The following is a 13,671-nucleotide window of genomic DNA, read 5'->3' as shown; positions in this document are numbered from 1 at the left end:
TGGTCTCCCTTCCGTTCTGTTCCCCCTCTCTTCTGGATGTCTCCCATTTGCACTCTGGAATATACTCAATTTCTCTAGCCTTTTTTATTAAAAAAAAATCAGCTATGCAACAAGATGGTAGCCAACAGTTACTCGGTTTGAAGTGGGTACCAGGATCAGCAAGGAATGGGTATCCAGGAACCATGAGAGAAAAGTGGGATGGGGAAGGAAGTGGAGGCTGGCATGTGAGAGGCAGTAGAGGAAAAGCCTGTAGTCTGTGAGTGCTCATGGGGGACTGGGTTTGGAAGAAACTAGAGAGTGATCAGAGGGTGCATAAGAGTCTTAAAAACCACACTGTGGGACCCAATATCAATCCAGGTTTAGGGAACGGAATAGAAGGGAATTGCAAGCCCTTCCACCACAAAAGAAAAGAAAGTCATTAGACTGGGGTGGGTGCTTTCATTTTTTCTCCCCCCCCCAAGAGTTGCTCAAAATTTTGCATGTGCGAATTATGTTATAAATGCTAATTATAAAAGAGAGATAAACAACATAGTGATTAAAAGGACCTTGACATATTTTCATGAATCCTTTTTGAATGGGAATTAAGATAGTGAAGTACATTATGTGCATTTGTATATTTTTGGTTCGTTCCTTTTTAGTAAATGTGAAATTTGAGCCAATCAGCATGCTTCATACTATAGAGACAGACAGACAGATGGACACCTCAAACATTCCCAAGCCCTAGGGACACTTGCCAGACAAGGCTGTTTTTAATTTTACATTTTAATGATGAGACATCAATTTACATCTATCCATCAGTATTCCTTCCTCTACCTTTCTTTCAGATATTAACAGTCTTAATCCTACCAATTTTGCTCCATCAGCTAAATAATCAGATTTAAATTAGAATGTTCTATTACTATAGGGTTTTCTTCAACATATGCTTCCCTAAGATTTAATTGCATATTCTTTACCCTAGTCCCCACTACCTACATACTAATGTCAGAAGAATTTTTAACGCCCAGACACTAATTATGTGGAGTGCAGCCAATTCTACTTTATTCTATTAATTGGAGCTTTATTTCCACCCAGTTTTATTTTTCCATAATGTAATATGAATTGGTTTTAAATTAGAATATTTACTTTGATTTAAAAGTATCTTGATTTCTAACAATAGATTTACTATTTTGAATTGTTAATCCGTATTTGAATTTAAAGTGATCAAGATATCAAATCTGCATATATTTTGTTTTATAATTGAGAAATATTTAGAAATATCAAATTCTTTTCTATTTTGGAGTTGTGTCCAACTCAACCCATTGTCTTTCAAATACTGGCACACTTAAACCCCTGTTTTAAACAATCTTCGTATAATGCGAGTTACTTCTGCTAACAGGCTATTAACACACATTAGCTGTCTCTTAAATTTTTAACATCTTCCAGTTCTTGATTCTTTTTCTTCAGTATATCCTGATTTGTCCTATAAATGCATACCCTTTCCCTCCCCAATCAACTTCTGTCCACCCAACTCTCTTTTCCTGCCTCTATGCTAGCTAATGTCAATAGTTCCCTCTCCTCCTTGACCTGCACTGTCCCTCCACCCTCCCCCTGCCCAAAACCATAAAAAAAAAGACCCTTCCCACACTACCAAAGACTGTCCCATCTCTAACTTTATTTTCCTCTCTAATGTCCTTAAAAGTATCACTGTTTCAGAGCTCCATGTCCATCTCTTGAAACTCCCTGTTCGATTCCCTCCAGTCTGACGACTGCACTTCTTACAAATTCTTAAAAGCAGCTCTAACCAAAGTCACAAAAGACATCCTTTCTTGTTGTGACTATGACGCACTATCCTTTCTTGTTCTTAAATTCTCGCATTCAACCGTTGATTATGCCTTCCTTCCCCACCTCTCCAATCATACAGCATGGTTCCATTTCTACCGTTACAAACAGAACCAGTGTCTCAAGCATGGCTTCTTTTCCCACATCCACCCCATTAACTCTGCAGTCCCCCAAGGATCTACCCTCAGACCACCCCTAGTGTAAGATTCTCAAAATTCACAGATCCTCCAAAAACTCAGAAAAACTCTAAAGAAATTCATCTTTTCCCTGAGTATGGAAAAACTTTGGCCCCTGACTAAAATCCTAAGATGGAAGGATAGGTGAGAGGTCACCAGAAGAATCCACAACCCACACAGTGGAAGGTGGGAGAATTAATGCTTCAGACATGTCTCTGTTTTAATGCAAAACTGACAGAGGGGGTCGACAATCACTCCCATCGAAAGAGGCAACTGCTCCAGATTTGGTGGGGCCATGCCTTTGTTTTAAAGCAAAACCATCAACACCTAGGACGTTGGATACAAAAGGAAGCCTTATGTGACGAGCTCTAAAAATCGGAATTAACAATGACCCATCGGGAGAAGCAATGGCAACATGATGAGGGACCATCAAAAATTCTTAAGGACTTTGTAAGAACTGTTTAAACAGACATGGTGTTTCTTTAAAGTGTCGACGACCAATTGTAAGGGAGACATCCACAAGTGGAAACTCGGAATATCTCTCTCTCTCTCTCTCTCTCTCTGGAAAGAAGAGCAGTTTCCAGCAAACAACAAGGCAAGGGGTTCGACAGGGAAGGTCAGCAGCTCTAGAAGCAGGCCGACACACAAGAAGAAACCAGAGCAACAGCCCCAGTGACCATCAGACACCTCGCGGCAACAAGGGCCTTACGAAACAACCAACCGAATATTGCCACCAACCAACCGGGTAATATTGGGCCACCGCGACCAAAGAAAACCAGCTCGGGAGAAAACCGAAGATCCGCAAAGTTTCCACTCTACAATCTATTTTTGACTTACCTCTGGGTGAATTACTGTCAAGGTTTTGTTTGGTGAGCATTATCCCTGGTCCTTTAGAGTCCAACCTAGCTAGTACGGTGGGATTGGGAGGGGTGAGGTATCTTTCTACTGTAATTTCTCTCATGTGTACTGAAGTGTTCCCCATTTTATTAGTGTTAAGATTGTTGTGTTGTATTTCCTCTCTTGAATAAAGGTCAAAGTTTCTTGCACCAAAACCAGTTGTCTGCTGCACTTTGTCACAACCCCCAAATAAGTCCAAGGTCTAGAACCCAGGGAGTGGGAGCGAATCGGACTGCTCAGAAGTCAGAGGTGAAGCTGACACACACCACCACCCCCTACACCTTCCTTCCCCACGTCTCCAATCATACAGCATGGCTCCATTTCTACCGTTGCAAACAGAAACAGTGTCTCAAGCATGGCTTCTTTTCCCACGTCCACCCCATTAACTCTGCAGTCCCCCAAGGATCTACCCTCAGACCGCCCCTCTGTGGCATTATCTGCAGACGCGGGTTGAGCTTCTACATCTGTCCTGATGATGCCCACCTCTACCCTCCATCACCTCTCTCAACTAATTACATAGAAATTACAACTCAAACACACCGTTGTCGAACCATAGGAAATACAAACATAGGAACAGAAGTAGGCCATTCTGCCCCTCTAGCCTGTACTGCCATTCAATTGGATCATGGCTGCTCTATATCTTAACTCCATCTACCTGCCTTGGTTCTGAAATCCTTAATACCCTTTCCGAACAAAAATTTATCAATCTCAGTTTTTAAATTTAATTGACCTAGCCTCAACAGCTTTGTAGAATCATAGAATGGTTACAGCACAGGAGGCCATTCAGCCCATCGAGTCCATGCCAGGTCGTTGTAAGAGTAATCCAGCTAGTCCCATTCCCCTGCTCTTTCCCCGTAGCCGTGCAAATTTTTCCCTTCAAGTATTTAGCCAATTCCTTTTTGAAAGCCATGATTGAATCTGCTTCCGCCACCTTTTCAGGCAGTGCATTCCAGATCATAACCACTTGCTGCGTAAAAAGTTTTTCCCTCACGTCGCCTTTGGTTCTTTTGCCAATCACCTTAAATCTGTGTCCTCTGGTTCTCGACCCTTCCGCCAATGGGAACAGTTTCTCCATCTACTCTGTCTCAACCCTTCGTGATTTTGAACAGCTCTATCAAATCTCCTCTCAACCTTCTCTGCTCTAAGGAGAACAACCACAGCTCCTCTAGTCTATCCATGTAACTGAAGTCCCTCATCCCTGGAACCATTCTAGTAAATCTTTTCTGCACCCTCTCTGTGGCCTTCACATTCTTCCTAACGTGCGGTGCCCAGAACGGGACAATACTCCAATTGTGGCCGAACCAGTGATTTATAAAGGTTCAACATAACTTCCTTGCTTTTGAACTCTATGCCTCTATTAATAAAGCCCAGGATCCCCTATGCATTTTTAACCGCTTTCTCAGCCTGTCCTGTCACCTTCAAAGATTTATGCACCTATACCACCAGGTATCTGTTCCTGCACCCACTTTAGAATTGTACCATTTAGTTTATATTGCTGCTCCTTATTCTTCCTGCTAAATGTATCATTTCACACTTCTCTGCGTTAAATTTCATCTGCCACGTTTTCGCCCATTCCACCAGCCTGTATGTCCTCTTGAAGTCTATTACTATTCTCCTCACTGTTTACTACACTTCCACGTTTTGTGCAAATCTGCACATTTTGAAATTGTGCCCTGTACACCCAAGTCATTAATATATATCAAAGAAAGCAGTGTCCTAGTACCGTCTCCTGGGGAACACTACTGTATACCTTCCTCCAGTCCAAAAATCAACCAACCATTCACCACTACTGTTTCCTGACACTTCCCCACAATACAAAATTGACTAAGAGTTTCAAATTTCCACTACCCTTTGTGTGAAGACGTGCTTTCTAACATCACCCATGAACAGCCGAGCTCTAATTTTAAGACTATGTCCCCTTGTTCTGGACTTTCCCCACCAGAGGAAACAGTTTCTCTCCATCTAACCTATCAAATCCTTTGATCATTTTAAACATCTCAATTACATCACCACTTAATCTTCTATACTCAAGAGAATACAAGTCTAGTCTATGCAATTTGTCCTCATAATTTAACCCTTTTAGGCTCAGTATCATTCTGGTGAATCAGCACTGCACCCCCTCCATATCCTTCCTGAGGTGCAGTGCCCAGAACTGAACACCACACTCTAAATAGGGTCTAACCAGAGCTCTCTACAGCTGTTAACATAACTTCAACAACCAGTCTGTGTTGGGGTTTATTCTGCTGGAGTAGTATTCCTAATTCCATGTGCCTGCCCTGCCCCAAATCTAACCTAAGAGTAACCTTTCCTTCAACTGCCTATTTAATCTATTTTTAAATATTACATGATTGCTGCTTCAATCACTAACTCTGGTAGCACATTCCATAGCCTCACAATTCTGTGCAAAAAAAAAGTTTCCTCTGTTCTCTGCTCTAACTTTGCATCAGCTCATTCCAGACCTCTCAGTCTGTTTATATCTACTGTGTTCCATCCCTTCATAATTTTAAACATTTCTGTCAAATTAAAACTCCTCTGTTCTAATGAAAATAGCTATGATTTTTCAAGTCTTTGTATTTGTATTTCTTTATACTAGCAGAATCCGAGTGAATCTGTACTGAACCCACTATTGCTTGGACTATAACTTGGTGTTGTAAAATTGTTTACAATTCACTATTGCTTTAACATCCTTCCTATGGTTCTGGAGCCCAAAACTGCACACAGTCCTTCAACTGTGCCCTTACTAAGGTTTAGACAGATTCATCCTTATATCTTGACATGTATATTCAATACTGCTTGCCACACAACCCAGTATTCCATTAGTTTTTTTTTTAATGGCTTTATCCACTTGAGGTGCTGCTTTTAATGTCGTTACCCTGAACCTTCAAATCCCCTGGTCTTCCAGCTTTCCCCCCAAAGTATAATTACTTATTTTATTTTTAAAAAAACCCAAAATGTACCACTTCACATTTACTGATATTGAATTCCATCTGACACGTTTTGACTAATCCATCAATATCCCCTTGCGGCTTCCTTTGGTCCTCAGAATTATTTACGGTGAATTCTATTTTAGTGTAATCTGCAAGTTTGGACACTACTCCCTCCATCCTTATATCTAAATCACTGATCGAAACAGAAGCAGTCTCAGAGCCCTGTGGGACAGTCTACCACATCCAAATGCCTTGAGAAACTGCCCTCAACTCCTACTCTTTGTTTCTTCTCTGCTAACTGGTCTCCCACCTGCTTAAAAAGGTTTGTCAAGCATGATCTTCATTTTTGAAATAGTGTTGGCTTCTTCTAAATTATGTTGCCTTCATCTAGATATTTAATAATTTCAACACTAATGATTCAAAAATTGTGGTTATACTACCTGGTCTGTAATTTCCCAGGTTAGCTGTGTCTGTTTTTGAAAATGGTTATTACATTGACTAGGTCCCAGCACTTAGATAAGTTAGTTAAGCTAATCGAGGTCTAATACTATCCATTTATTTATTACAATATCTCGCTTTACATACATCTTGCTTGTTCAGGATTTGCCCCCTCCTCAATATCCTTCTCTTTTGTAGAATATTTCACTGCTGTCTTTAATATTTTACAAATTTGCACCATAAACTCCCTCTTTGCTTTCCTTATTTTCTTGTATTCTCATTTAAAAAAAATCATTTTTATCATACCTATAGGCTTGAATGACAACCAGTATTGGATGAGACAACTTCCTCCAGCTTAACACTGGGAAGATCAAAGCCACAGCCACAAACTCCACCCCCTTGGCACTCTTGTGCTCAACCAGACCTCAATCTTGGCAGCCAGATCAACTCTCAGCTGTGATTTAAATCCCACATCTACCACTCCTCATGAAGTGGAGATGCCGGTGATGGACTGGGGTTGACAATTGTAAACAATTTTACAACACCAAGTTATAGTCCAGCAATTTTATTTTAAATTCACAAGCTTTCGGAGGCTACCTCCTTCCTCAGGTGAACGATGCGGAAATGAAGTCCTCGAAATGAAGTCGCATTTATAATTCACAGAACAATGCTGGTGATAACAGACAGTTTTTTCAACTGCCCGTTGCCAAGGCAATCAGTGTGCAGACAGACAGGTGTTACCTGCCAGGTCTCAGAATATACAAATCACCAAAAAAAACAACAAACAAAAAAAAACAGAGATAGAGAGGTAGAAACAGAAAAGACAGCAACTGACCCGTTATATTAAAAAATATTCAATGCCAGATTCATCAGCCGCACTCAGAAGACAGTCCAGAATGTCACCCGAGCACAACGCAACGCCATCAACGCTCTCAAGAACAACCGCAACATCGTCATCAAACCAGCGGACAAAGGAGGAGCCATAGTCATACAGAACAGAACGGACTATTGCAAAGAAGCATACCGACAACTGGACAACCAGGAACACTACAGACGGTTACCCGCAGACCCGACCAAAGAACACACCCACCAGCTCAACAAACTGATCAAGACCTTCGATCCAGACCTTCAAAGCATCCTACGCATTCTCATCCCACGTAATCCCCGCGTGGGAGACTTCTACTGCCTCCCAAAGATACACAAAGCCAACACACCTGGACGTCCTATCGTATCAGGCAACGGAACCCTGTGTGAGAACCTCTCTGGATACATCGAGGGCATCCTGAAACCCATCGTACAGGGAACCCCCAGCTTCTGTCGCGACACTACAGACTTCCTACAAAAACTCAGTACCCACGGACCAGTTGAACCAGGAACACTTCTCACCACGATGGACGTCTCGGCACTCTACACCAGTATCCCCCACGATGACGGCATCGCTGCGACAGCATCAATACTCAACACCAACAACAGCCAATCTCCGGACGCCATCCTACAACTCATCCGCTTCATCCTGGATCACAATGTCTTCACCTTCGATAACCAGTTCTTTACCCAAACACACGGAACAGCCATGGGGACCAAATTCGCACCCCAATACGCCAACATTTTCATGCACAAGTTCGAGCAAGACTTCTTCACTGCACAAGACCTCCAACCAACACTATACACCAGATACATCGACGACATTTTCTTTCTATGGACCCACGGCGAGGAATCACTGAAGAGACTACACGATAACATCAACAAGTTCCATCCCACCATCAAGCTCACCATGGACTACTCCTCAGAATCAGTTTCTTTCTTGGACACACGAATCTCCATCAAAGACGGGCACCTCAGCACCTCACTCTACCGCAAGCCCACGGACAACCTCACGATGCTCCACTTTTCCAGCTTCCACCCGAACCACGTCAAAGAGGCCATCCCCTATGGACAGGCCCTGCGAATACACAGGGTCTGCTCAGACGAGGAGGAACGCGATGGACACCTACAGACGCTGAAAGACGCCCTAGTAAGAACGGGATATGACGCTCGACTCATCGATCGACAGTTCCGACGGGCCACAGCAAAAAATCGCATAGACCTCCTCAGGAGACTAACACGGGACGCAACCAACAGAGTACCCTTTGTCGTCCAGTACTTCCCCGGAGCGGAGAAACTACGCCATGTTCTCCGCAGCCTTCAACATGTCATCAATGACGACGAACACCTCGCTATGGCCATCCCCACACCTCCACTACTCGCCTTTAAACAGCCACCCAACCTCAAACAGACCATCGTTCGCAGCAAATTACCCAGCTTTCAAGAGAACAGCGTACACGACACCACACAACCCTGCCGCGGTAACCTCTGCAAGACATGCCAGATCATCGACACAGATACCACCATCACACGAGAGGACACCACCCACCAGGTGCATGGTTCATACTCCTGTGACTCGGCCAACGTTGTCTACCTCATACGTTGCAGGAAAGGATGCCCCGGAGCATGGTACATTGGCGAGACCATGCAGACACTGCGACAACGGATGAACGGACACCGCGCAACAATCGTCAAACAGGAGGGTTCCCTCCCAGTCGGGGAACACTTCAGCAGTCAAGGACATTCAGCCACCGACCTTCGGGTAAGCGTACTCCAAGGCGGCCTTCGAGACACACGACAACGCAAAATCGTCGAGCAGAAATTGATAGCCAAGTTCCGCACCCATGAGGACGGCCTCAACCGGGATCTTGGGTTCATGTCACGCTACACGTTACCCCACCAGCGAACAAATGTTCTCTGTTTTTAATATAACGGGTCAGTTGCTGTCTTTTCTATGTTTCTACCTCTCTATCTCTGTTTTTTTTTGTTTGTTGTTTTTTTTGGTGATTTGTATATTCTGAGACCTGGCAGGTAACACCTGTCTGTCTGCACACTGATTGCCTTGGCAACGGGCAGTTGAAAAAACTGTCTGTTATCACCAGCATTGTTCTGTGAATTATAAATGCGACTTCATTTCGAGGACTTCATTTCCGCATCGTTCACCTGAGGAAGGAGGTAGCCTCCGAAAGCTTGTGAATTTAAAATAAAATTGCTGGACTATAACTTGGTGTTGTAAAATTGTTTACAACACTCCTCATGAAGCGTGTTTGCTGTTACCTCTGCAACACTGTCCACTTCCACTCGACCTCAATTCATCCCCCGCTGAAAAGTATACATACTTTTTTACCTCCAGACATGACTACATCAATGCTCTCACTACTGGCGTCGCATTCTCCACCCTCCATGAATTATAACTTGTCCAAATCTCTACTGCATGCATCTGACTCTGCTCGCTCATCACCCCATCCTACACTGGCTCCCATCCTCCAATGTCCTAAATTTAAAATCCTCACCCTAAATCTCTCCACTTATCTTCCTTTTTAAAAAAAAACTTCTCAAAACCATCTTTTCAATCAAATTTTTGTTCATCCCTCCTAATCTCTCCCTGGCTTGGCAATTGTTTGCCATATGCCCATTTACAAAGTGCCTTGGGACTTTTTATGTTAAAGACCTTATACAAATGCAAGTTGTTACTGTTATTAAAGCTGGGTGCAGGAGAGGGGAGAATATATGGCAGAGGCAGTTGCAGGAATGATATCTATCTTGGAGACAAAAATCTACAAGCTCCTTGTATTTGGTATCTGACATGAGGTGGGCAGAGCAGTTTAAGGAAACTGTTGTTTGTGCAGAAAAAGAGCCTGGAGTTGTCCTTACCCTACAGGACGATCCTGGAGAATAGACTGTTTTGGCTGAGGAGAACAAAGTATGGTAATACAGCACGGGGTCATGACATATCTGGCAACTGATGACTAGGCCAGTCTGTGCCTAGTACATTAGAACGTGAGCCCCTCTGACTTGAGGGAGCAAAGCTGGTGGCTGTTTCAGGGAAGCAACAGTGGTGGTAGATCATGATTGATTTGTTGGGAACAAGCTCAGCAAGGGCAAGCAAGCCAGTCAACAGTGGCAGAAATAATGTGACGGTTGAAGGGCTGAAAGTCAAGGAGTGGGGAAATTGAGTTTGAAGGGAGCTGGGTGGGCGATGAGAATAGTGCCATGAAGGAAGTTAGGGAGGATTATGGATGGTGACAGAGACAAAGGAACGGCAAGAGATTTCCCTCCTAGCGATCGAGACCTTGGGCACAGAGGGATCATGAGATATGACTTAGTTGCACGGCCAATGATATGGGTGATGGATTTTATATGAAAAGGTGTGAATTAGAGAAGACAGAGGGCTGGTGAAGTGCAGGGGTGGGGAGGGGGAAAAAGAAGAGAATGGGAGTTGAGGTGGATGCTGAAATGACCCAGGATGAGAAGTAGCTTGGAGGGAAGAATGAAGATCTCTCTAAGGAAGTTAATGTGGGTTTTGAAGGATGATAAGATTCCAAGAATTTTTAAATTTTCAGTTAGGAAATTTCTTCATGAACAATGAATTCCGATAACTTGGAATGCAATCAGTTCATCTTCACCCTTACATGGGGTAGCCCAATAGTCAAAATTGTTGAGACATACCACCACCATTGGCTTGAGGTTTTCATGGAATCGTGGAATACATTCCTCAAAACACTGACAAAAATCACAGTCAAGTCTAGTAAAAATAATATTTGATTAATTCAGTCACCGTAAACCAGTGGACCTGATTATGACTTGATAATGGGCAACAAGACACTCCATTGTTATTATACAGATTGTAAACAATTTTACAACACCAAGTTATAGTCCAACAATTTTATTTTTAATCCCACAAGCTTTCGGGGGCTTTCCCCTTCCTCAGGCGGTGTGGAAGTGACAATTTCGAATCCTTCGCATTTTAAGATCACATAACAAAGCCTGGTGATTACTGCCCGTTGCCAAGGCAATCACAGTGAGCAGACAGAAAGGTGTCATCTAAAAGGCCACTGAATATACAACCCCCCAAAAAAGGGGAAAAAAAAGAAAAAAAAAGAAAAAAGAGAGAGAGACAGAACGAAGACAGTCAATGACCCGTTATATTAAAAACAGATAACATTTGTTCGCTGGTGGGGTTACGTGTAGTGTGACATGAACCCAAGATGCCGGTTGAGGCCGTCCTCATGGGTGTGGAACTTGGCTATTAATTTCTGCTCGACGATTTTGCGTTGTCGTGTGTCTCAAAGGCCGCCTTGGAGTATGTTTACCCGAAGGTCGGTGGCTGAATGTCCATGACTGCTGAAGTGTTCCCCGACAGGGAGAGAACCCTCCTGTTTGGCGATTGTTGCGCGGTGTCCGTTCATCCGTTGTCGCAGCGTCTGCATGGTCTCGCCAATGTACCATGCTCTGGGGCATCCTTTCCTGCAACGTATGAGGTAGACAACGTTGGCCGAGTCACAGGAGTATGAACCGTGCACCTGGTGGGTGGTGTCCTCTCGTGTGATGGTGGTATCTGTGTCGATGATCTGGCATGTCTTGCAGAGGTTACCGTGGCAGGGTTGTGTGGTGTCGTGGACGCTGTTCTCCTGAAGGCTGGGTAATTTGCTGCGAACAATGGTTTGTTTGAGGTTGGGTGGCTGTTTAAAGGCGAGTAGTGGAGGTGTGGGGATGGCCATAGCGAGGCGTTCGTCGTCATCGATGACATGTTGAAGGCTGCGGAGAACATGACTTAGTTTCTCCGCTCCAGGGAAGTACTGGACGACGAAGGGTACTCTGTTGGTTGCGTCCCGTGTTAGTCTTCTGAGGAGGTCTACGCGATTTTTCGCTATGGCCCGTCTGAACTGTCGATCGATGAGTTGAGCATCATATCCCGTTCTTACTAGGGCTTGATGGTGGGATCAACAAGTTCCATCCTACCATCAAGCTCACCATGGACTACTCCTCAGAATCAGTTTCTTTCTTGGACACACGAATCTCCATCAAAGACGGGCACCTCAGCACCTCACTCTACCGCAAGCCCACGGACAATCTCACAATGCTCCACTTTTCCAGCTTCCACCCTAACCACGTCAAAGAGGCCATCCCCTATGGACAGGCCCTGCGAATACACAGGGTCTGCTCAGACGAGGAGGAACGCGATGGACACCTACAGACGCTGAAAGACGCCCTCGTAAGAACGGGATATGATGCTCGACTCATCGATCGACAGTTCCGACGGGCCATAGCGAAAAATCGCGTAGACCTCCTCAGAAGACTAACACGGGATGCAACCAACAGAGTACCCTTCGTCGTCCAGTACTTCCCTGGAGCGGAGAAACTAAGTCATGTTCTCCGCAGCCTTCAACATGTCATCAATGATGACGAACACCTCGCTATGGCCATCCCCACACCTCCACTACTCGCCTTTAAACAGCCACCCAACCTCAAACAAACCATCGTTCGCAGCAAATTACCCAGCCTTCAGGAGAACAGCGTCCACGACACCACACAACCCTGCCACGGTAACCTCTGCAAGACATGCCAGATCATCGACACAGATACCACCATCACACGAGAGGACACCACCCACCAGGTGCACGGTTCATACTCCTGTGACTCGGCCAACGTTGTCTACCTCATACGTTGCAGGAAAGGATGCCCCAGAGCATGGTACATTGGCGAGACCATGCAGACGCTGCGACAACGGATGAACGGACACCGCGCAACAATCGCCAAACAGGAGGGTTCTCTCCCTGTCGGGGAACACTTCAGCAGTCATGGACATTCAGCCACCGACCTTCGGGTAAACATACTCCAAGGCGGCCTTCGAGACACACGACAACGCAAAATCGTCGAGCAGAAATTAATAGCCAAGTTCCGCACCCATGAGGACGGCCTCAACCGGGATCTTGGGTTCATGTCACACTACACGTAACCCCACCAGCGAACAAATGTTATCTGTTTTTAATATAACGGGTCATTGACTGTCTTCGTTCTGTCTCTCTCTTTTTTCCTTTTTTTTTGGGGGGTTGTATATTCAGTGGCCTTTTAGATGACACCTTTCTGTCTGCTCATTGTGATTGCCTTGGCAACGGGCAGTAATCACCAGGCTTTGTTATGTGATCTTAAAATGCGAAGGATTCGAAATTGTCACTTCCACACCGCCTGAGGAAGGGGAAAGCCCCCGAAAGCTTGTGGGATTAAAAATAAAATCATTGGACTATAACTTGGTGTTGTAAAATTGTTTACAATTATTAACCCCAGTCCATCACCGGCATCTCCACATCATTATACAGATTGTATGTTTAGCAATTCAGTGCAAATCATATGAATTATATCTCTTCTCCCAAAATATACACTGGTTTAAAAAAAAGAGATTCTGACTTGTCCTGCTAAGGTCACATTGATCAGTTACGTAGAGGGCAATTGGCAGTTCGGAGAAAGGACAAAAATCTGTCGCCAATAACACCAAAGTGGGAGTATAATGAGTGAAAATCATGAATTTTAGTTTACTATCATTTGCTCAG

At 44.2% G+C, this 13,671-nt stretch overlaps 1 protein-coding gene across 1 annotated transcript in view; it reads right to left on the bottom strand.

Moving 5' to 3' along the window:
• The window catches only part of LOC137335289 (tyrosine-protein phosphatase non-receptor type 1-like), a 121,144-nt gene that overhangs the window by 44,052 nt on the left and 63,421 nt on the right, over positions 1–13,671 (bottom strand). The window lies entirely within an intron of this gene.

Source organism: Heptranchias perlo, chromosome 19 (genome assembly GCF_035084215.1).
Source record: "Heptranchias perlo isolate sHepPer1 chromosome 19, sHepPer1.hap1, whole genome shotgun sequence".
In the NCBI taxonomy this organism is placed as follows: Eukaryota; Metazoa; Chordata; class Chondrichthyes; order Hexanchiformes; family Hexanchidae; genus Heptranchias; species Heptranchias perlo.
This window is presented reverse-complemented; position numbering and strand designations above follow the sequence as displayed.